Here is a 25,350-nt window from a genome sequence, read left to right as displayed (position 1 = left end):
ATTTGATATACAAATGTTTTGAGTTACGACCGTGGTTACAGAACAAATTACATTCGTATCTCAAGGCACCACTGCATTAAGTTAAGCCTACCAAGTTTTGTTCAGGTCATTTTTTTTTTTTTTTATAAATATAATTCTGTTGCACCAAAAAAATAAATCAATGCCTGATTTTCATGAGGCCATTTTATGTAAATTTAAGTTACTTTTGTCAGCTTCAGTGATTTTTCATTATTGAACGGAAGGGCACAAAAATTTTTCTTTGCATGTGTAAAGGATATGTACTATATGTAGAACTAGAAACCAGTGAAAAAAGACATCACCATCTTCAACTTTCAAGCAACACCGGTCACTATTGATTAACCGAGAACTACTCAGTCAGTCACCAGGGACTGACAGCATTAGGTTTGACAGTCTGTGTGGAGAAATGTGTTGCAAGGGTGGGGAGCGGTGTGCGAAGTCTAAAAAAAGACATGGGCGTGAATCCCCAATTAGCTCAGATCTGATTCATTAACATGTGGCTGCGATGAAGAAAACTCCGGACATTTGACAGCTATCAACAGAAAGCTCTCAGAATAACAAGCTCAGTCTTTGGAACTCCCATTAGCATGTCTTTCATAGAAAATGATAACAAATATTTTCACATCATCTATCTTGTGTGGTAACAATATGGTGATGTCCCAAGAGGAAATGAACATTATATTCACCCAAACAGGGTAAACTCCCAGCATAACTGCCAGCACTTCCTGGAAGGCAGCTGCTGCTATGCCATTGTAAAACGATCAGTTTACAATATATCACACGGTGAGGACGCACCAATGAGAGTACAACTTATGGTGAGTATTAAAAATAGCAGAGATGAAACAGGTGGTAGCGGCATTATTATTCAGGTCATTTGGGCCAGCTGGAAAAGGACTGGTGGGTAAATCTGACCCACCGCCAGGGAAGTCATCTCACACACACATGGGTACCCGCCTCTTGGATCACAACTTTGGGACCACCCCGGTCACCGGCCCCCAGATGTGGCCTTCAACCTGTGAGCGGCACTTGCCCTTGTGGTCCCCTCTCGCCTGCTCTTCCGCCTCCCTCACCAACTGTCAGATGTGTGAATGAACAGATGTGAGATGGGGAGGACATCAGCTGTCAGTCGGGTCACAAAGGGGTTGAAAAATTCTGGTATATTTCCGTGGGTATCACATCCGGCCACCATCAATTCACATTGCTTTCCTTGCAGTGGAAAGGAAATATCAGTTTGTGGCTGTAATGCACCTTTAAGCTGGTTTGGACAAAATATTAGGTACAATCGTGTTTTGTGCTTGCAATTTCTGTGTGCAAGTTATGCAGAGAGCAAATGTTATTACTGTATGTTTTTATACAGTATGCTGCAGTTAAGTGCATTTTTCCTTGCGAAAACCACATTAAAAAGTGTATTTTGGGTGGTTTTTTTTGGGGTGGGGGGGGCTTTGAGAGATTAATGGCCTTTCCATTCATTTCAATGGGGAAAGATCATTTGAGATACGACTGTGGTGACAGAACAAATTAAACTTGTATCACAAGGCACCACTGCACAAGAAACACCCGCGCCCGAGGCAGAACAACCGATCATTTGTTGCACACTCGCGGACACACAGTCACCCTTGCAGCCTCACAAAATATAAAACATCTAGTGTTATAGTAACACTCCCTTATAAATAAGGTGGGGTAACAAAGAAACAGGTCAGCGAGAGGCTGCAGGTGTGGCCCCTTTGAGTGGGCCTGCGAGTACATGACTAATATTTGACACCCTTGTAAGTCTCGCCTTCAGTCTCGGATTGGTTGTTTTCCTCGAGCATGTTGTTTTCACGCAAATCAATTTAGAGCAGAGGTCACCAACATGGTGGTGACCTGCGGGCCTGTTCTAAAAATAGCTCACTAGTCACTAGTGATGGGACATTGTGATTTTCGAGGAATGTTGTACAAGTGATCATTGGAAAATGTAAACACTGGCATAGATTTATATAAATAAAGTGTTGATTTTTATGTCTGTCATCACATAAAGGTCATCTGGGCAAATTTGTTATTTCAGAAGTGTGTGTCAAATTGGTACCCAGGAAGTAGCTGTCAGTTGCAAAAACGTTGGTGACCCCTGATTTAGATGCACAAGATGGAGCCAGAGGGGGGTGTTTTTGTTTTTCTTCCCCCCCCACAGATCATTCTACTCATGTACTCCCGTCTACGAGGTCATACTAACAGTTTTAACAAATACGACAAAAAGTGTCTCGTTATGTTCCCTATTAAGAGCTGACCTTCAATTGGGTAAATTCCCAGTTTTATTCATGTTAATTCCCATGGAAAGTTTCCATCTTTGAAAATCCCCAGAATTTTGCAACACTACCTATAAGGCGAGGCTTGAGTGACGCGCACAGTGTACATGGACCAAGAGACTGATTCTAAAGGGCGAGTCGTGCGGGGGTGTTCATGTGGTTCTGCTCCATTACAACCATCGCTCACATTATTTGTCAACTGCTCAAACACTGACGTATGAGTCACACCGATCGTAGTGTTTACGTCAAGCGGTTCCTCATCAGGGCATCAGTGGTACCTTGATTTACAAGTGCCCCAACTTGCAAGTTTTTGTTTTTTTTTTCTTTTTGAGCTTCAGATAGCACACCATGAGTGAGATTGCAACCAGGGATTAGACAATGGAAAAAGAAGAATCGCATGCAGAACTGAACCACATTTTTTTTTTTTTCTCTCTCTGGAAACATGTCTTAAGAGTGATGCAAAAGCATTTCCATACAATCAGGTCAAAGGTAATTATGGAGCAATTTGGAGGTAATCCTAAAATGTTCCCATTAACCTGTGCGCTTTTGCAAAGTTCAACTGTAGCCTCCATGCTAATACACTCCAAAAACCTCTGAGCTCAAACGGTTTCTTCACTGAATCGTAGCAAAACGATTATCATGGCAAGATTAGACCTAATAACCTGAAATTAAATCATTTTACAAATCCCTCTCAAGAGTGAGCAAGAAAGTTCCTTCAGTTTCAATGGCCCTCTCAATTTTTTAGCACCACTTTGAAAACGGTAAAGAAAGTAGTGAAGTCTTTAAGTGTTTAAAAACTCCTGCTATCCCATCCATCCCTTTGTTATACCACTTATCCTCACTAGCCTATCCCAGCTGACTTTGGGCTAGAGGGGGGCTACACCTTCAAGTGGTGGCCAGCCCCCATATCCCATGAATAGAAATGTAAAGTTAGCATTTCTGATTCAGGAAGTGAGGCGTCGGAAGAAAGAACATATTCCTCCCGACCCATTTTAAATCCAATCCCCAGACCCGGCCGGCTAAGCGTAATTAATGGCTCGTTTCCCCCCGAATGAATCATACAGCAGTAATTATGACCATATGCTATCCCAAAGACTTTTAATTGGCTCATTAAAATCTTATTTAACTCCATAACAGAGACGGGGACAGTTTGAACTGAGGGTTCAGGGGAGTTAACTTCATCAAGCTCGCTTCTCCACAGGGACACGTGACAATCAAGCAGAGGTTGTGAAGACGATCACGGCACAACATCCTGAATTTCAAGCAGCATTGACAAAATTGTGTCAAATGCAGCTGTGAAGGAGAATGGGTATATTTTATCACCGGTCTCTTAAAACTGATACAAGTGGCGGGTGGCGGAAGTGCAAATATCCTTAATGATTTTTCATTTCATTCCTCGGAGTAAATTTCAGTAACAGATGTGGAGCAGGCAGAAGGAGTTCACTGATGAAATGTAAAATACCTATGGACTGTTTTTGCTATTAGGGCCCCAAGTTGGTGAAAGAAGAGCGACAGCGAGAGAAAAGTGCAATAAAAGAAAATAAATGAAAAAGGTCAAAAACTATAGTAGTCTGCTCACAAATGCAATGTGAAGCAAAATTCTTGATAACTAATAATTCTACACCAAATATTTGAGAAATAATTAGTTACTGCCTCAGTATAGTTCAGTTGTATTTAACTTTTTAGTACGGTGCATCTGCATTTAATCGTTAAGAAACTATTTGTTTTAAAACTTTTATCTAGGTACAATTTTTATTTCACTTTTATATGCAATTCAATGAAATCAAAACTTTAATTACATTTTTATTTTTATTTTCCTGTTTCAAAGCACAGTGTCAATGTTAAAAATGATACAGTGGCTTACATTAATATTACAACCCCAATTCCTATGAAGTTGGGACGTTGGGTTAAACAAATAAAAACAGAATACAATGATTTGCAAATCATGTTCAACCTATATTTAATTGAATACACTACAAAGACAAGATAGTTAGTGTTCAAACGGATAAACTATTGTTTTTAGCAAATCATTAACTTGGAATTTTATGGCTGCAACATGTTCCAAAAAAGCTGTAACAGGTGGCAAAAAAACACTGAGAAAGTTGAGGAATGCTCATCAAACACCTGTTTGGAACATCCCACAGGTGACCAGGCTAATTGGGAACAGGTGCGTGCCATGATTGGGTATAAAATGAGCTTCCCTGAATTGCTCAGTCATTCACAAGCAAAGATGGGGTGAGGTTGACCTCTTTTTGAACAAGTGCATGAGAAAATAGACGAACAGTTTAAGGACAATGTTCCTCAACGTACAATTGCAAGGAATTTAGGGATTTCATCATCTACGGTCCATAATATCATCAAAAGGTTCATAGAATCTGGAGAAATCACTGCATGTTAGCGGCTAGGCCGAAAACCAATATTGAATGCCCGTGACCTTCGATCCCTCAGGCGGCACTGCATCAAAAACCGACATCAATGTGTGAAGGATATCACCACATGGGCTCAGGAACACTTCAGAAAACCAATGTCAGTAAATACAGTTCGGCGCTACATCCGTAAGTGCAACTTGAAACTCTACTATGCAAAGCAAAAGCCATTTATCAACAACACCCAGAAACGCCACCGGCCTGTCTGGGCCCGAGCTCATCTAAGATGGACTGATGAAAAGTGGAAAAGTGTTCCGTGCTCCGACGAGTCCACATTTCAAATTGTTTTTTGGAAATGGTGGACGTCGTGTCCTCCGGGCCAGAGAGGAAAAGAACCCTCCGGACTCTTATGGACGCAAAGTTCAAAAGCCAGCATCTGTGATGGTATGGGGCTGTGTTAGTGCCAATGGCATGGGTAACTTACACATCTGTGAAGGCACCATTACATGCTGAAAGGTACATACAGGTTTTGGAGAAATATGCTTCCATCCAAGCAACGTCTTTTTCATGGACGTCCCCTGCTTATTTCAGTAAGACAGTGCCAAACCACATTCTGCACGTGTTACAACAGTGTGGCTTCGTAGTAAAAGAGTGCGGGTACGAGACTGGCCTGCCTGCAGTCCAGACCTGTCTCCCTTTGAAAATGTGTGGCGTATTATGAAGCGTAAAATACGACAACGGTGACCGCGGACTGTTGAACAGCTGAAGCTGTACATCAAGCAAGAATGGGAAAGAATTCTACCTACAAAGCTTCAACCATTCTAGTCCTCAGTTCCCAAACATTTATTGAATGTTGTTAATAGAAAAGGTGATGTAACACAGTGGTAAACATGACCCTGTCCCAGCTTTTCTGGAAACTATTACAGCCATAAAATTCCAAGTTAATGATTATTTGCTAAAAACAATAAAGTTGATCACTTTGAACATTAAGTATATTGTCTTTGTAGTGTATTCAATTAAATATAAGTTGAACATGATTTGTAAATCATTGTATTCTGTTTTTATTTATGTTTAACACAACATCCCAACTTCATTGGGGTTGTAAATGCACGTTTCTGATGAACACTCATGACACTACTGTAGTTTAAAGTTGGTCATGATGCTGGTATTTGAAGCGCAAAGTGTTTTTAGGTCATACTTGGTGTAAGAAGTTTTAAAACCACCTGCATACATGATCAACCAAAGCGGGCTACACATACACCAGTAATCGGGCTGAATTAGATTTTCTTTTTTTTTTTTTTTTTTCAAAACTTCATATCCAAGTCAGCACGTCTGATTCTCAGATGCCTCTAAAAGATTATCATGAACAATTATCGTGTGGTGTGTGGTATGTTAAGAGTGATTTTTTTTCTCCCCGATTTGCTCGAAAAACGGTCACACCAACACTTGCGACCTGTTCAATAGTTACCATCACCAATCCTTCCACCCAGCCACAGACTCAGTTATTGTGAATCGAGGAGCAACTGATTGTCTTAAGTGTTTGTAAAACATGTCTCACAAGTCATTCGCCACGATACAAGTGACAAGGAAAAGCATTGCAACCACATTGTAGTTACCAGATAAGACAACAGTTAGCCTAGCTTCTTCTTTCTTCTTCTTTGTAGTTTTCAGTAGTGTGGCTGCCTCTCACAGGTCATTATTGGTACTTGACAGACGTCTGGTTTGGGGGCAGACACCGACGATTGACTGGGACGATATTTTATGTGTTTGGTGACAGCGGTTTTCGTTTGCTATTTACTACCTTTAATTACTTTCGCCATTATGCCATTCGGCGGCAAACGTGATTTGCACGTTGGATCGGATCAACAACCATTTGTTATGAGTCCTGTGTTTCGTTAACGTGTTCACACATGATCAAAAGAGTCTCATCCAGGGCGATAAATAATGAACTATAGTTGGATTCTAGTAAACCAAAGGGTACTTGTCTGAGAGGACCTTAAAATTCTTGATGCCTTTCAATGAGCACAAGCTTCACAACTTTGACTGATTTAACTTCGGTTTTCGTCTGACTTCTTGTCTGGATAATTTAAAAAAATAAATAAATAAATAAACACCTGGGAGTAACTAATCCAACCACGGTACTTTGTGCACTTTTGTTGCTAGCGAACAAGTAAAGGTCCCTGTCAAAATGCATCAGATTAAGCCTAAACTCGGATTAAAAACTCTTGATCTCCTGTCACGAAATTGGCATGAGTCATTATCCAGTAACACAGTTGTGTGAAAAGTGATCCAGCCATCGGAGGCTGACTGAGCTGAAATGACCTATTCAATGACCAGCGGCTGTTTGGAGAAAAATAAGAAGGGGACTCCCGAATCTTTCAGAGTTGTTGTTACTTAATAGCTTCCTCACACATACAGTGAAAAAATGTTTGCAATGCAGCTCCTAACAGACATGGGGTGCTCAATGACATTTATGGCAAGCCCGCAGGTTCTTATTAGTCTTTTTATTGCCTTGAAGGGTTGAACCATGATCCCTTTGTTGCAAAAGCCAAATTTAGACACGACTGCACATATTTACCTTGTTAATCCCTTTCCAAGCGCATGCAAAACAGAAGTGTACCATGTGCTGATGAATCTGCCACGACCTGCAAATGGATGTTAAAAAACTCAAAGTGGCTGGAAGGAAAATATTCCACCACTGGCCATCATGAAAAAGCCCAAGAAAAGAGCGTCGCTGCTCTCAGCACGATCAAACTCACCTTGAAGAGGATAGTGCGGCAACGTTTGGAAGTGACATTTGTGAGGACGTTCACATGTCCAAGTATCCTAGCGAGACGGAAAAGCCCATTAGAGTGGGCTGTGATGAGATGCACAGATGAGCTTGTCATAAGAGTCTTTTCCATTTGCCGTTTCCATTACCCAAATGGAGAAAACACTTTCGGCATCTATCAGAAGTCGGCTGACTTTATGTTGACTTTAAGGAAAATCTTTCTATATTTATGTGTGTCATTGCACTTTTGGGCCTTGGATTGTACTTTGTGAAACTTAAGATACATTTTCAATACGCTCCCGGTGGCGATGGTAGCCCCATTTTAGGCCCCCGTGGACAAAACGGGATGGTTGTGAGACAACACGGGGAGATGGGATGGCTTGACGGAACGTGACAAACATCAGGGTCTGCATCAGAAGTGAACTGTCATCCGTGGTAAACCGCAGGCCGAAACGTAGTGCGCCTTTGAGCCTCCGAGACTCAGAAGCCACATCACCTCACAGCCTGTCATGGACACCTGATATGGCATGAGAAAAATTTGCAAAGACGGCCTTATACAGTGCAGCAAATGTAGTATATTTTGATTGCTGACCTGGACTATTTTTGGAGAGAAAGAAAAAGACACACAGGTATCAACTGCACAGAACAGTGTTTTGAGATATCAGAGATCTTTGTTTTTGTGAAGGGTCACGTGTGTGCCAGGTGAAACTCTTAAGTAGGTCAGGCCTGTTGAAACTCTCCCACTTTGAATGTCTCCGCTTGTTTACCTTATAAACTCATTTACCGGAGTGGAATATTGACAGTGATGGAGGCAGTGCTGAGGAAAGGATGATCTCAATATAATTGCAGCCCGGGGAACTTTATACTGTACAGAGGTCATCAAAACTATAGTTGACCAAAGTCGTGACTGTGCATCGTTTGGACATGTCTCTACAGTTTATTTAGAAACAAGATAATTGTAGCCCGATAGCTGCAAATCTGCACGACCTTTACCCAGGTTGCTAAACAGCTAAGGAAAAGGAGAGACATCTGTAAAACAGTGTGTAATCTCATAAATCCGCAGTGCAAAACATTAAGATTATACACTTGTTTCTGATTTGAAATAACTACATCCATCTGTATCCTTTAAGGAGAAAGGCACCAGGTTGGGGGCTTAGCCTGGATGTCTCCGTAGCGGAAGTTTAATCAAAACTGGACCATAAAAGAACGGCAAACAACACTAAATAGATGGGAAGGGTGTTCTCAACTACTCTGTGTTTCTACCCACTGCACTGTATAAGGCTGTCTTTGCAAAATTTAAGGATGTGAAAGATATGACGTAAGCCTATGTCAGAAAGGTTCCAGGACTGGTGTCACAAAAAAATATTTCAAATCCAGCGTTTTCCCCTTCAATGTGGGTCAGACAATCAACCAGCACATCTACAAACAGATCCTGCAGCATTTCCTTCGTTTTGTACATGAAACTAGGCAGGAGTTGTGGCAGGGCAACTCATGGCTCCTTCCTCATGACAACGCGCTGCTCACAATGCCCTGAGCATTTGACAGCTCCTCGCCGTGCCGGAGCTACCTCCCTACTCACCCGACCTGGCTCAGTGTGATTTTTTTTCCCCCTCTTTCCCAAGTTCAAGGGGGTCGTCAAGAAGATTTGTTTTGAAGACGTGAACAACATCAAGATGGCCGTGACACCGGAGGTGTGGAGGATCCCGGAAGAATCCTTCCAAGATGGCATAAAGGTGTGGTAGAGAAGGCTGGGAAAATGTGTTAGATTGAAGGGGGATTTACTTCCAAAGGGGAAACTTGTGGTTTGTAGTTTGGCACTTTTCTGACACACCTCTTAGGGTAGAAAGAGGGGTGGAAGATTTGCAGTACATTTCTACAAAAGTTCCTAGTTATGGAATTTCGGAAATATTAACATTTCTCCTATAGCAACAAAAATATGAATGTATTACAATGGACCCCTGCTAGTCGCAGGGGATAGGGACCGACCACAAAAATCAACATATAGCGGTGCTCACGCAAAAACTTAAAAAAGTTTGTAACTTTCCCTGATTATTTGAAAATCCTATTGACAGACAGCAGTTTCTTCAAATAACTCTCCAAATTGTATTTTGCCCATCCTGTTCCAATCTCTTTCTGTCCGTTTCTGTCTTCTTTCTCAAATTTATTTATATAGAAAAAAATGACTTCTTTTAAAAATGACCTACCTAATTCAACTGAAAGAAAATATCCTGCATTATTATTTGCATTCATGTTGATCCATGGAGGATTCCAGCCCGTAACAAGGCATTGAAACATTTGGTCTGCTTGAAATTGATGAGGCTGGTGTGCTGTCCATGAAGGGCTGTAAACAAAGCAGCGTGGCCGCTGCCCCCTTGATCTACGCTGCCTAAAGCTGTACGCATTCCGCTGGCTTAGAGGCTCGTAGACACAAACTCAGGCTATAGGCCGTTGGGCAAAGGGCCACACACTTCCATCACTGTGTGAGGCTGAAAAAAGGCTGAGGTTGTCAATTTCTCCATATGTCCATCAATGACACGAACCAGAAGTCAACTTCAGCACCTGGCCAAGTCTTCTGCCTTGAATCACACATGCAGTTGTGTTCAAATTAATAACTCATTTTTCACAGCGTAGAGAGGCTATATGCCTGTCAGTATTGTTTTATCATCTTTATGTATATATTGCTGCACCGTTTGAATAGACAGTACGTAATATAAAGGTTTACCGGACACTGCAACATCGATGCTTCTCGTTAGGCTGTCTATGGCGTTTTAAATTATGTGTTAGCATTAAGCTAGCTGAAACGAAGCTGTGTTTGGTTAAATACACAACTTGTCAAGATCTCTATTGTATGTTTAGTTTTACAGTGAACTTCAAATGGAGTGTAAATATACAGCATGAAGTAAGCACATGTTGACTCTTTTTGAAAAACTGTTTGCCATCTTCAAAACTGCACACTGCACGCGCAAGGAGGACAGAACGGTATAGTATGTATTTGACAGGCTGGTAACGGGTGACGTGATTTTGGAGCGTTTTCACATGTCCGAGTAAGAGTGCAGACGTACCATCTTGGCTACGATACTGATACCTGATACCGATAGGCCTACCGGTGCAATGACACAGACTCAGGAGCGTACACATCATGAATGTTGGGGCTGTTGGTTTACTATTACTGACTGTACCACACCTACTGCTGAATTATTTGCCATGCAGTACTATAATTTATACCACAAACATAAATTGATCTGGTAAATCCGATTATTGAATAAATCATACATCCTTTGTCAAGACTGAGACTGACAACATTAAGCACTCCTGCTAATAAGATAATTCTGCCAATACTACATTTATTTGCTCATTGAGTGTACAAAAGTCAAACTAAATCTGTGTCAAACAGCCAATACATGTTTATTTATATATGCAGTTTTTCTGCTTAATCCAATCCTAATCTCCGAGTTTAAAATGTCAAAAGCACAAGTTAAATCCTCCCTCTTTATTTCATATTCAGACTACATTGAATTCACTTTGTGGGAGAAGACAGTCTCCTTTATGTGGGGTCTGCGAGTGGGCCAGCCGCCCCCCACATTCACTGACCTCACTTAGTAAGGATCAATAGCGGTGATGCGCATTCCTCCGTCTTCTAGAGTCACACTCAGGCCTCGGCATCCCAGTCATCTGAGCCCTTGTGTGAATCTTTTAGTAGACAGATATGTGGAGTGAATTCCAATCATTGATATCCAGAATCCCGGACGACCAGATGTGACCCGTGAGGCCCGCCTATCAGGAAAACCATACGGGGCAGATGAGTTGTTGTCACTCAAGTGTGCCCCTCAATTGCCAAGGCTAATGCAGTCAAGCTAATGTTGTCAGTCAAGACAACCAAAAAGTAGCCTGCTCAACACCTTTTTCTCCTTTTCTGATTGATAATGATGAAAACTGAGAAACCCGAGAATCAAACATAGTAGGTCTACTAGATGGACAAACGAGCACAAAGTCACTTTGATTAACCACACATCTGCGATGCTAGCACAGTCTGAGATACTTGGAGATTTAGCAAAACTGATGCGTCGGCCATCACAGATGATGCCAGCATTTATCAGTGTGTGCCTTTTACACAGAACCCAGTGAAGTTTGGGGATATTGCCTCATTCTGCAATCAGGTAACAAGATTCTTCTAGCTTCTGGTATGACATGAACAACTTGCTCTCAACACGACAGGGCCGGGAGAAGTGAGTGCCCCCCTGTCCCAGCATTACGACATTCCCTTACACACAGGTGTCATCCCACCTCTGTCCCAGCTCCAATAGTGCTTCCAAAGACGGAGTGTTGTCGGGTGACTTCACCCGTCCAACTACAACTTCTCCAACTATAACAATCCATCCATTTTCTACAATGCTTTTCCTCAGCTGTGAGCTGGAGCCTATCCCACCTGGCGGCTTAAGAGGCAGGGTTCACCGTTGACAGGCCACCAACCAATCCCAGGGCACATATAGACAAACAACCATTCACACTCACGTTCACATCTCGGGACACTTTAGTTTTCAAAGAACTTCACGCATTTTTTTGGAAAGTGGGAGGAAGCCGGCTAATGGAAAATGTAGACAAACATAGATTATTTCTGTACATTTTTACATAACTGTATGTCTCACATTTGTTGACATACTTAATATTGACTCATGGCTGATTTGACTGTTGCATACGTTTGTGGTTGGCAGGATAGTTTCTGTTCAATTAAATCAATGGTGGACGAAGTCAGATGTACCATCTTCCTTGGATGTAAGACAACAATGTTAGTCAGATACAGAATAGTCCATGTTTAGGACTAGCCATAGGGCGTGACTTATAAATGTATAAAACTCAAGCTCTGAGAAGTATTCTTGGAACAACCACTGTGTACTGTATGTTCCTTTTGCTGTGTAGTTGTTCCTCTAAAATAATCCAGGTCTCGAAGATAGTTAGTACTTTTAATTTTAACACTGGACTACCGCAAGAAAACCCATGCAAGCACACAGGGAACATCCAAAATCCACACAGGAAGGTCAGAGCTGAGAGTCGAACCCCAGCCTCAAAAACTGTTTGACGGAAGAGCTAACTACTCATCCAACAAGCTGCCCAACTATAACTATCCATCCATCCATCCATCCATTTTCTGAGCCACTTCTCCTCACAAGGGTCACGGGAGTGCTGGAGCCAATCCCAACTATCATCGGGCAGGAGGCGGGGTACACCCTGAAGTGGTTGCCAGCCAATCGCAGGGCACATATAAACATACAACCATTCGCACACATATTCACCTACGGGCAAGTTAGAGTCTTCAATTAACCTACCATGCATGTTTTTGGGATGTGGGAGGAAAACCGGAGTGCCCGGAGAAAACCCACGCAGCCACGGGGAGAACATGCAAACTCTGCACAGGCGGGGTCGGGGATTGAACCCCGGACCTCAGAACTGTGAGGCAGACGCTCTAACCAGTCGATCACCGTGCCACCTCAACTATAACTAACTATAATTAATTCTTAAGTACTTTTCTTCCATTGCAAAATTCTGTATGAACTACCAATTACAGGTCAAAATGGGTATGACCTTTGGCGTCCTTCAGGGGTCAATCCTGGGACCCATTTTGTTGTGTTTATGACAGTGAGACATAACTAACAGTGTTCAAATCTAGGCTGAAAACAATTCTACTTAGGTTTACATATGACAACTGAAAGTATTTTGTTCCCTTGGCTTTTAATCTAATTAATGGTTATTTTTATGTTTTACGGAATGATTTTATTTTTCTTGTAATTTAATGTAACTGTAAAGCACTTTTGCCTTGCGTATTAATTGTGCTCTACAAATAAACATGCCTTGCCTTACAGTTACAGGCAGGAGCCAAAAGTGTCATATTGATAGAGATTTTTCCACCTTGGCAGAGGTCCGCGCTCTTCTGAGTGCCATTTTAATTCCCAATGATTTTACACCCCGTTTCCCCTTTCAGTCACATTCGACACAGTCGGAAACAGAACAAAATTATGGGGCCTGCATTGATCCTCAGGCGAGATGATTTAAAGGCTGGCTGGCTGTTCTATTTAACCAGACAAGCATAATAAGTGGATTAGCAGCCTATCAGATGTAAGAGTTTAGAGCGCTAGGCTGCGGGTATATGGACAGACCTCACAACATCACACGATGAGATGATCATTGTGCAAATGCATAAATCATTTGGTGCATTCAAAATACGGTACAAAAAAGGTAATATTAAGTCCTAAAAGTTGAGAGTTATTTTCCTTGCTGTAACAATCGTACGCCAAAGCTAAGAGATTAGCGTGTGAACTTCAAAAACAGCCCTCAGAGCTGCATGTACTTTTTTAATTTTGTGGCGAGAAACCCCACCCACTTGTGTGGGTTTGAGATGCAATCTCAGTTGTAAACTGTCCACACCGCACTCCAACCCCCTCGACCGGAGGCACGTAGGTAGAAGCTGATGTCACGGAGAGATGGCGGTGAAATGATCTGTTTCAGGAAAGTGGAGAAGCCTCACAGTGACATTTAGGCAGGTACCGCAACATGCGCTCAGACAGCTTCTCATACATGAGGTGTCAGTACAGGATGTGGACCTTGTGGCAACACAAACGGGAAGTGATGAATTATGAATCTTTTTTTTTTTCTTAACTTCATACGTGATCTCGTGTGATACAAACCAAGGCAGGAAACTTTAGACAGTGGAAACTAAAGGTGACTTGCCCTGAGCGTGTAAGATTCCGTACCTAACAAAACCCTCATTCAGAGATTGAAGAATAAACTCTATTTATAACTAGCTTTTTATTTGACTTTATTGCAACAGTGAATATAAAAAGTCGAGACACCCCTGCTCAAATGCCACATAGGTAATAGAAAAAAAATAAGATCAAGATAAATAATTTCTAAACTTTTTCCACAATTAATGTGGCCTGTAACCTAAACAACTCAACTGAAAAAAACATTTTCAAGAGGGAAAGTACAAATAAACAACAGGAAAAAAAAAGAAAAAAATCTAATGTCATTATACAAAACCTCCACATAAAAGCTTAAGTATACAAAAGCTAAGTGGTTCCCACAGGAGACTTGATGTGCACTTTACACTGTATCAGTACAATGACGTCATCAGAACATTTCATCCTATAAGCAGGGACCACAACACAGGCCTTTTTACAGCGATAACAAAATCCACCCTAAAGCAATCAGATTTGCATCCTGTGTATGGCTAATATTCACAAACTACAAATAGAAAGAACTGATTGTTATTTGGATCCTAAATGTATTGCTCATAACCTAGAAGGGTAAATGCTCCTCACTGCGAGTCTTTAAGTGCGCCCAGAACTGTGTGCTGGACATGGCTGGTGGAGAAGTGCCAGAAAGAGAAAGAAAGAAGCAGACGTAAGCCCGGGAGCCACTCACACTGCACATGAAACACCGCGTCTTAAAATATCACATCTTCGAGCCGACAGGATGAATTATTCAGACATTGCTATCTTACTGTGCCTCTCTTCCAAAAACATGAGCCCTGCTGGCCTGTCTGTCAGTTCTGCACTGTGTCCTTTTTCTACCGCTGGAGGCTTTTAGGGCACTGCTGTACAGGAGTGTTCCATTGTGTAGTTCCACATCCATCTCTATTTCTAGCCCTCTGAATGGAGCCTGGTAACAGTAAGGGAAAAGAAATTGTGTTATACTGTTGAAAAAAGGAACACACTGTACATTATAACATGACATCAGTGCATTTGAAGTGGAGTGAAATCCATCACAAGGACACTAGATACGATCAACAAAAGGCGTAGTGCCTTCTTCCGCTTTGGAAAAAGGAAGTGCAGAAGATTTGAGGTCTGGACTACATTACACAAGTGCAGCACCAGCACAAAAATGGCCTCGTGAAACTGGACAAATTATTGAAGTCATGGATGTTTTATAGCATGTGGTGTGTTGTAGAAAAATTGACCCAAAACAGCGCGCCAAGTGACGCACTTGGGCCCCGGCATGAGTCACCCCTCCCCAACTATGTAAGAACTTGAGCACTTTCGTTCGCTTTGCGGTTAACCGGTGCAATTGCGACGTGCAGTTAACTAGCTAATTAGTCCACACCACGGAAATTTACTTACCATCGGATAGTCCGCGAGCATGGCCGCTTTGGAGCGCCTCATTGTCAGCCGTGAGCGTACGCACGTCATGCAGAGAATGGCCCAGAGTATTCAAAAACAGAGAGAACGGCTTGACTGTTCATGATTTTGATGCCTCATCTTTGATATTTTGTGATTTATTTTTTTATTGTTATTAATCATTCAAATCTAGCAGGATTGTTAACAACACTTCTCTGTGGTGTGTCAAATTTAGAAGACGTTCTTTTATTTTCACTTTACAGGGACCTTAAATAGCCGAAAATACTGACAGACTTACAGAAGTGTTTCTAAATAAGTGTGAAAACACTTTCATCGAGGGGATGATTTGGAGTTATCACCTCAATGCCTACTTGCACTGCAAAACAACCTCAGGCCTCTCATGACTTTGGCAACCCTGATTTAAAAAAAAAAAACTCTTTAAAGTGCTTGGAGGTTGAAGTTGAGCTGTTTATTACAGGCAAAAATAAACAAGAAACCGGGTGAGAATTGGACCCAGTCCATCGAGCGAGTGAGCTGAAGTGGTTGGAGTGTTTGAAGGCTGTGAATCATATGCTAGACTCAGCGGTCACAAGATCTCTAGTTGGATACGTAACAGGGATTTAGTTCCATGCGGTCGCTGATATCATTATAGCACCTAATGGGGGGGGGGGGGGGGGTTACTCACTGGAAGAATGACTTTTCAATGTCTCCTACACGAGTGCTGCACCAAAACCTTTGCCTTCACAAAGATAACAATTCAGTTGTACAGAACTGATAACATCGTAATGACCAGTGTTAAAGATTAATGTTATCTACGTATTTACAATGTCAATTTCATAGCTTTGTTCCTTCATTCTAAATACATTTTACCGTGCAGCACACATCTATTTCTGGTAGCAAATACCCCGTGGAGACCTTGCAGGACACATTTTTGGATGGCAAGGTGATGGTTGCGCTCGGGCTGCTTGGGAGGGTGATAACAGGTGCACCCCGCACGCGTCCTCTTTGCACGGTTTATGGATCTTGGATGATATAATGAGATGCCAGGGACACAGCTCCTTTGCATACTTTTCGCTTCCTCAAGCAACTATCGATTCTGTATTTTATCACCTGCTCTGTAAAGCACTTTGTTTTGCTTTTTAAGTATAAATTACTATATAAATTAAGGATTGAAAATTTGCTTCCAAATCCAAACAAATTTGAGGTCAAGCATCCCAGAATGAGGTTCTACTGTATCAAATATTTCCCATTTTCCAAACGCGTGTCTTGTTTGCAGCGAAGCTATCGGACAACTGTGACTGCAGTTACACTTGGAATGTTGGGAAAGGGTCAGTAGGACCATTAGCAAAGTAAAGGGCGCATCATGGAATGCTCCATGAGATAAAAATCACAACGATCGGCTGCTAAATGAGGGCCCGCCCAGAGGGCTCATCCACTAATCAGACCTGCTCTCGCACAATCAACAAGCTCGACTACTAACAACAGCGCAGTGCTGACTATGACACCTTATGCAACAAGTCCCCCCCTCTCCCCCAAGGTCAAGTGTCAACGTAGGCACTTGAAAGTAGACCTTGATTATTAAACATGCAAGAAGTGGGACAGGTGTGAGAAAAAAGGGGTTATGCAAACACGCCCTTGGAAGACAGCGTTGCCATTCTCTCATTGCGCCGACACACGTGCAAACATACGCCGCATGGTTGCCCCACGCTGGTGCACAGCACTCAAAATTAATTCCAAATAAGACAGAGTTCCTCCTTGAAACACGTGACATGCTGTTAAAGGTAAGCTGCAGTCATGCACACACTCTGTACTTGAGTAGAAGTACAGATTGATACTGATACTTGATATACAAGTATATGTCACTGATGCTGTAGTGGTACACCCACCTGACTTCGGTGCAGGCAGCGTGGATTCAGTTCCCACTCAGTGACGGTGTGAATGTGAGTGCGAATGGTTGTCCGTGTCTATATGTGCCCTGCGACTGACTGGCGACCAGTTCAGGGTGTTGTCGGCCTTTTGCCCGAAGTCAGCTGCGATAGGCTCCAGTGCCCCACGCCCCTCAACAGGATAAGCGGTGTTGAGAATGGATGAATATATATGGGGGGAAAAAATAATATATATATATATATATATATATTCTGCTGCGATTGGCTGGCAACCAGTTCAGGGTGTACCCCGCCTCCTGCCCGATGACAGCTGAGATAGGCTCCAGCACGCCCCCGCGACCCTAGTGAGGAGAAGCGGCTCAGAAAATGAATGAATGAATTAATGAATGAATATATATTCTGGCCGGCACGGTGACCAACTGGTTAGCATATCTGCCTCACAGTTCTGGGGACCGGGGTTCAAAATGTTCTCCCTGTGCCTGGGAGGGTTTTCTCCGGGCACTCCGGTTTCCTCCCACATCCCAAAAACATGCGTGGTAGGTTGACTGAAGACTCTAAATCTCCCATAGGTGTGAATGTGAGTGCGAATGGTTGTTTGTTTCTATGTGCCCTGCGATTGGCTGGCGACCGTTTCAGGGTGTACCCCGCCTCCCGCCCGAAGATAGCTGGAATAGGCTCCAGCAGCCCGCAACCCTAGTGAGGATAAGCAGTAAAGAAAATGGATGGATGGATATATATATTCTTTATCCTCTGCGAAACACAACTATTATTAGTGCAGCTTAGTTTGTTAGTTACCGTTTTCTCGTGTTATAACAACAAATCTAAGTGAATTATATCTTTGTCTGTCTTGTAACGCCCCCTGGTGGCCAAGGCGCTTACACAAGAAATAGCCCCAAAGAATACATGAAATCCATCCATCCATTTCCTGTACCTGCTTATCCTCACATGATGTCAAAACTGTTTAACTCTTTATATTCTGTTTAATTATTGTTCTACTTTGTTTTTAAAACGTACAATACTTTGGACCCCAGCATACTGGCGGTTCAGGACCCGCGGATTCACCTATTCATGCTTTTTTTTTTTTTTTTTTTTTTTTTTTTTTTAAATGGGTGGAGGGGAACCAACACCCAATTTTCATGGATAAAGTTTATTGCCGGTATATCCCAGGGCGTCAATTATTTGTATATTTTTGCTATTCGAGGGCGGAATGGTACCGGGCCTGACTGGGGTGATGGATGATTTGAGATACAAGTGGTCTGAGTTTGGAACGTGGTCATGGAACAAATTCATAATTCAAGGCACCAATGCACCCAAGAAAAATACAGCTAGCTGAAAAATCCACTTAAGTACAGTAATGACGTACTCATACTTTTGTACTTCGTTACTTCCTACCACTGCAGTAACGTTTAAAAAGACCAATCTAAGAGATATCCCAGCGCTTGGCCCGGTTCCACATTCACGGCCCTTTCCCACATCGCGGCACAGTGCTGGAGTGGGAATAAACACAGGAGTCTGCTGTGCTCCCAGAATGCATGTTTCCAGAGTTCCCATCAGAGAGTACACAGTAATAGGACTCCCTGAAGGCCTGTGTTTAACCTTTAGGTTACAAGTGGCTGGCCGCTCGGCAGCACAGCACAGCCTGCTTCGCAAATTAACCCTTTCCTCTATCATTGCGTTCCATTAGCACACTGAAACATTAAAGACAGTATACATAGTGTGACATGAAGAAAAAAAAAAAAAAGCAGAAGATTAAGGACACTTAAATTGTCAGCTGCAGTTTTCAAAGTCCTAAGGAACTATACATTTCTTTTTTTTGTAGTTTTTTACAGGAAATGGACAGTAGATGATAAGTTCTTTTGGCCCTCAAAACTAAACTCAAGTGAAGCCTCTAAGCTACGGAAACTGGTGTTGCTCCGCTTTCTGTTCACAGGACTGGCAAACCGGCTGGCGAGCTAGCATTATCAATGCGTTCAAGCTGAGTGAAAGCAATCCTCATTAGCATAGTGGAAGCGGACAGTATCGGTGAGCTTCGCCTTTTCCTGGCGTTGCCTTTTATGGCAAAATAATAACCCCAATAGGCCTTGTATCCACCCGGTTTCGAACCGGAGACCTTTCGCGTGTTAGGTGAACCTGACAACCAATCTAAGATAACTGTTGCCATGGAGACGAGAATTTACAAGTGACTGATGGAAACCATGCTTTGGCCACCGGTTTCCACTGTCAAGCTCTGATTTACAATGTAGTAACATGTAGTCGTTTGTAAAGTTCCTCTCGAGGGTCATCTGGTCATAAAACCTTCATCAAACACTCTGTAAATTGAATTCAGAGATTTAGTCCTCGATACATAATACGTTTGAGGATAATTGCTGAAAACATGCAAAGCTATTTCGTATTCAATTGTGGAGATTTACTGGTAAACTGTTTTTCATCAGTTCAGTTTTCCTGATTTTTTTGGGCGTGGCTAAAATGGGGCCCCGTGGCGGAATTCGGTCCAGCATGAGACGCCCTTCCCCCACTATGTAAGAACTTGAGCACCTTCATTCCATCAATGGTTATTCGGCACGTGCATTTGTGACTTGCAGTTAGCTAGCTAGCTATGCCACTCGGAAAATACTTCTTCCCTTCAAATAGACGGCTGGCGTGGCCACTTTAGAGCGCCTCGTTGTTGGCACTACACATCACAGAGAGATGGCGTTGAAAAGCCCCCGCGATGACCCAGTGGGAAATATTCCAGCCACTGGAGGCTTTAAGGGGATATACTGTATTTTCGTGACTCAAACAAAGTAGCGTCCTTTATAGTACTGGTAATTGGTTAACAGTTGAGCGGGGCGTGATTTCACCACATTCAGCAGACATGCCCATCACGTTTGAGAGTAGAGAGACAGGCTTTATTTTATGTTTTTTAAACAATTTTGAAGCCTCATTTGATATAATTGGCAATATTTTGAATCATTTAAAGTTGGCAGGGTTGTTAACAACACTTCTTTGGGGTGTGACAAATTTTGAAGACTTATTTCTCGTCACTTTAGAGAGACTTTAACTGTAAGGCAATGTTTTAAGTTACATTGACAAAATCCTAACAGTCATACAAGTATACAAATAATTAACCACTTCAAATTAACAATGGAATACTATAAAGCATTCTTACTTGAACGATGAATGACATAGGTGTAAGATGACACATTACGTTATAAACAGCCATACTTGAAGTTGAATGTGGAAAAAAAAGACGTAAAAAATTATGACAATTCAAAGTACAAGTAAAAGAGCAAATTCTTTGTATTGTGTGACATCGTGCATGACGTCTGTTTGAACTGTAAAGCCATATTTCTTCCCCAAAATGTTAGTTGAATTCCAAATTGTCCAAACCCAGCAACAGATACAGTACATCCTGTTTGAAGCCTCCCAACAGGATTGTCATCAGCAGGTTGCAACAGAGATGCGGAGAGACTGGAAGAGTCACAGAAAGGCATACTGTAGAAGTGGATGTCCATGGAAATTTTCATTTATCGAACACCTGTTGTGAAGGTTTTCGTTCATCTCCTTGTCAGACAACAGCAAGTTGTGCAAAAAGTACTGAAACCTTAAAGAGTTGGACCAACGTTTAGAGAAGGTCAACTTAAGTTCACCTGTAAAGGTTAAAGTGCATTTTAGGTTCATCCTGAAATTTTACCCCAAAGCTCAATGTCCTGAACTTTTTCGGAGTAGTGTATTTTGAGGTTCAACTGTAGTAAGCAGCACATAAAACATTTGAATAGTGCTGAGCCGTGTTCCATTAAGAAGAAAGAGGCAACTCTGTGTCTGGCTAAGGACGTGTGGTTAGAATTGCTCTCTATTTTGTCTACTGAACGATGCACCTAGATGTTTCCGATAAAATCAAATGACACAATCCAATTCAGAAGGGATTTCGATTGTAGTACCGAAATTTTAATCGTACGTGCTCTCAAAGCCTTTGGGGTAAAAAAAATAGCATTTAGTTTTAAAAGTACTCTAAAATGATCTCTCCTAGAGTCAAGATGACAGTACAAGCGGCACGCTGGGGAAGTGCCCTTGGGATGCGCTGACAAAATGGAAACATGTGCATATGGCGCAAGCATATGGGATTAAGCTGTGATGAAACCCGGCATGATTTATTCTTCTTTGTCTTTTCCAATCCTGTGGACCGATTTAGTCATGTGCAACAGGTTGTCTACCGCTTTGAGCTACTTGGCTACACAGACGCATAATTTAATCTTATCCTTGAGCTTCTATTACTTGCAGCGGACTTGATTCAGAGCAGTGTCACCGCATTCCCCCTCCTACAAAGGAACCCTTCGGTATTCCACTCTAAGACTGACTCAACACAGGGAATCGCCCGCAAGTAGTCCCGAACGTGCCATGCGATACCTTTCCGCCGAGGCCCGGATTTTCCAGCATTGATATAACAGGCAGCACGCTTTACCAACCAGCCAAAGCTTTTCTGACAGCATCACACAGGCAGCTCATTGTGGAGGCCGCCGGCATCCAGAATGCAACTGCCAGCTGTTTTCTTTGTGGCTCCGAGCAAAGGAAAACTGCAGGCCAAGGTCAGCACAGACGGGCTTTTCTCCAGCAGCAGACAACGACGCTCCATCCACGGGGAACTAAAACAAAAAGTCTCTGTCACAAGCCACATCGTTATTCCACCCCTCTAGTGGAGTCATCTGCCATTCCCGAATATTCACTAAAGCATGTGTTTATGCGGTTCTGGTGGCGATGTGGAGCATTGGAGGATGTTTTGCCAGAGTTATCGCCAAGGTTCACGCACCGCAGGCTTTGAGAGGGATGTCAAGCCGTCCTCTGTCCTCTATAGACGATGACACTAATGCTCAGTCTCCTCTTTTTGAACTACGCGCTAACAAAAGCAGCCGGTAAGTGCCCATTTTCACTGAGGCTTGAGCATTTGTCGCTTGTTTAGTCAATGATGGAGCATCGAAATTGCTTAAAGGAGGCAAACGGTTCATCCAGAATCAAAATTGTTTTTTTCTAGCGGGACAAACAACAGATCCTACCAAAGCTGCATACAATTAATGTTCAAATAATAATAATTAGTGTTTCCCAACCCGTCAACCAGTTCCATAGCCTGGCGGAAGCAACCCTAAGATGTGGGGCGTTCCCTGTCAAATCTAGCCGTGCACGGTCGATTTAAGCAATTTTCCTCTTACGAGTGACGGAGGTTGTAGTAAGTCAAGCAAGGTTAAAACTCGTTTTGCACTTGCAGTCTAAATGCAGTTACCATATACGCCATAAGCACTAATAATATTGTAAAAGACACTTCCAGAAAGTTATCAAATGTAAGAGACTAAACAAAAAAAAAATTTATTCGAAGAGACGCTGTGAGACAGCTATCAAAGTGCTTTAGCTATGATATTTATAGGCAGATATGATATATATCGGCACTAGCGAGCTTTTCCCGCCATTTGTTTACGAAGCATATCTACAACTTTGAGAAACAATTACTTTGGGGGGAAAAAATGAATCCTGCCAGCATTAAAAGACTTTTAGTTTTTTTGAAAGAAAAAAATACTAACCCAAGTTGGAACCGGTTTGTTGAAGACAAACAAGGGCAGGACTGCCACTTATTACAAAAACTACATTCAGCATAATGGTGAGTTGTATTTTGAATAATTTGTTTTTATTTGTTTACATGCTGGTCCGTCAAAATATGTCCACCCGAAACAACAACTGTCAAACAGGTACGTGGTCCAAAAAAGGTTGGAGACCACTGATCGAAAGCATGGTCAGCGCATCGTCTTTTTTATTGATCGCCCTCCAAAAATGCATTCAGTCATAAGCATAGAATTCCGAATACATTGCTTTTATTGGCTTTATATCATACAGAATAATAATTTTAAAAATATATAACAGGCTCCCCTTCAAATGGGTAGCCAGAGCAGTCCGGACGTTCCCACATGCCGACTACATGCTGCTGGGCCTGCTTAAATGAACACAAAGGTAATATTATGTTGTATGAATGATATGAGGTACTGTAGATACTCCGGTTATTGTACCTGGCTGGTTGGGAACCACTTTTATAATATTTATTTCATTTTGCCCATGTAGGATAGTATTAATATACGATAATCAGGCTTGATACAATTAAAGGCATTTTAAACATCTAAAATTAGACTTTTCATGTTATTTAAATTGCTGCCCAAACTAATAACATCAGGATGAAATGCAGTTTATAACCTGCATGCCAATTGCAATATTTGCTCAACATGTTGAACATGTACATGCTGGCATGATTGCTGAATGATGGTTTCAATCATCTCAATATTTTCAACCAAGCTGCATTTTACCGATAAGCATCCGCACAGTTTACCAAAAGCCTTCCACCCACTCGCCCTGAGGATGAGTGTGGGTGCTGTGTCTACTCCATGGCGCTTCTATTCATTTATGACATACACTATATAGACAAAAGTATCGGGCAATGGGGGCACTTCATCGACAGAAGGTAAAAATTTAAGACAATATAGTTGGTCCCCACAACAATTGCACCTAAAGCAGCACCCACTTTAACTCTTGTGGAAAGACTTTCAACAAGATGTTGGAATGTTGTAATCGCCTTTCGAGTTCATCCTGAAGGTGTTTGAAGGACTGGAGATGCGGGTTCTTAAGTGGCCCACTAAGGCAAATCAAGTGTGTACACTTCATGTTTCTTTCTAAATGGCTTCTTTTCATTTGGGCAAAAAAATCTATACCAACATTGCAACGTTTTTTGTCAGTTTTACGAGCACTTATTGTTTCCAACAAATACCTTCTTAATACTTTCTTATAAATTGGACAATAGTTGTTGCCTATACAGAATACTTGCTTGCCACTATTCGTTCTGATTTCAGCAAGGTTGGCATTGCAAATGAGAATCTGGCCTTACCTGGAAAAATAAAGGTTTAATTAAAAAATAATAATAAATTACAAACAGAAAACAGTCAATAGAGTACCATCCATCCAGAATGGAAACCAATATATACTGACCAAATGTACATACTGCAAACACACCCTAACACTAGAATAACAGCAGTCTAGAATATCACAACACCATGAGAAAAAGTTTCAGTTCCCCCCCCCCCCCCCCCCCAAAAAAAAAAAATCAACTACGATGCCAAACATTTACTGTAATAGGCACAGTGTGTGTGGCTGTCGTCATAAAGCAGTCTACTACTTTAGTAGACTGCTTCATGTCACCTCACACCCACTTTAACTCACAACAAAGTAGCTGCATATTGTTCCTCGGCCATAATAATACAGTAAACAAAAAACACACATTTACAAGGAGGGAAGTGGCTATAACCTGGCGTCATTTTAACAACAGGTAACCAGAGAGCACTCCGTCACATCAATGATTCACGAAGCCACAAACACGCTTCACGTAACGAGCACAAGGTCGCTCAAAAAGAACAGCGGTATTTACTTACGCTTCGTCAAGAACCAACCCAATTGCTCAAAAAAGGAAAATCCACAGAACGCGACGGGAGATCAGTGAGAGACGGAGCAGGTCCACGAGTGTCTTCTCCTCTGTCTTCGCCTGCCTGACACTGTGTGCCAGCGAGTTACTACACCAGCTCAACTCAGTCAGGCTGCCCGTGGCCACGCCCAGACCAAAATCAGCCACTCACAAGGGCGCACACGTTGAAAAGGCCTACATGAAGAAACACTTTTGGGGTCAGTCCGGGATTTTGAAACATTTCTCGACTCACGACAGTTCAAAGATTCCAACGCACAAAATACAGAAACATGCACTTGCTGCGTAAATTACACTTGTCCCGTGACAAAATGTAACTGTAGCCGTAGGAAGTTTTCCTGACTGTTTTCTTCTCTTTTTTTGCTTTCGAGCAGAAGCCTGAGGGTTTTGTGCTGACACTGACTGCGATTTCAAACTGTTCATCATTTTTTTGGTCA

At 42.1% G+C, this 25,350-nt stretch overlaps 1 protein-coding gene across 2 annotated transcripts in view; it reads right to left on the bottom strand.

Annotated features, from left to right (window-relative positions):
* The window catches only part of sema4ba (sema domain, immunoglobulin domain (Ig), transmembrane domain (TM) and short cytoplasmic domain, (semaphorin) 4Ba), a 63,140-nt gene extending 38,157 nt beyond the window's left edge, over nucleotides 1-24,983 (bottom strand). Inside the window, exons 1-2 of one of the 2 annotated variants that reach the window (XM_061677791.1) lie at nucleotides 24,867-24,983; nucleotides 21,876-22,052 (exon numbers count right to left, since the gene is read on the bottom strand). The gene's annotated coding sequence lies outside the window, so the exon portion shown is untranslated. The remainder of the gene's footprint in view (nucleotides 1-21,875; nucleotides 22,053-24,866) is intronic. The other variant, XM_061677790.1, reaches the window with a different exon arrangement.
* Between the last annotated feature and the right edge of the window lie 367 nt (nucleotides 24,984-25,350).

Source organism: Phycodurus eques, chromosome 5 (assembly GCF_024500275.1).
Source record: "Phycodurus eques isolate BA_2022a chromosome 5, UOR_Pequ_1.1, whole genome shotgun sequence".
Lineage (NCBI taxonomy): Eukaryota > Metazoa > Chordata > Actinopteri > Syngnathiformes > Syngnathidae > Phycodurus > Phycodurus eques.
The sequence above is the reverse complement of the archived record's forward strand: the minus strand, read 5'-3'. Positions and strand labels throughout refer to the sequence as shown.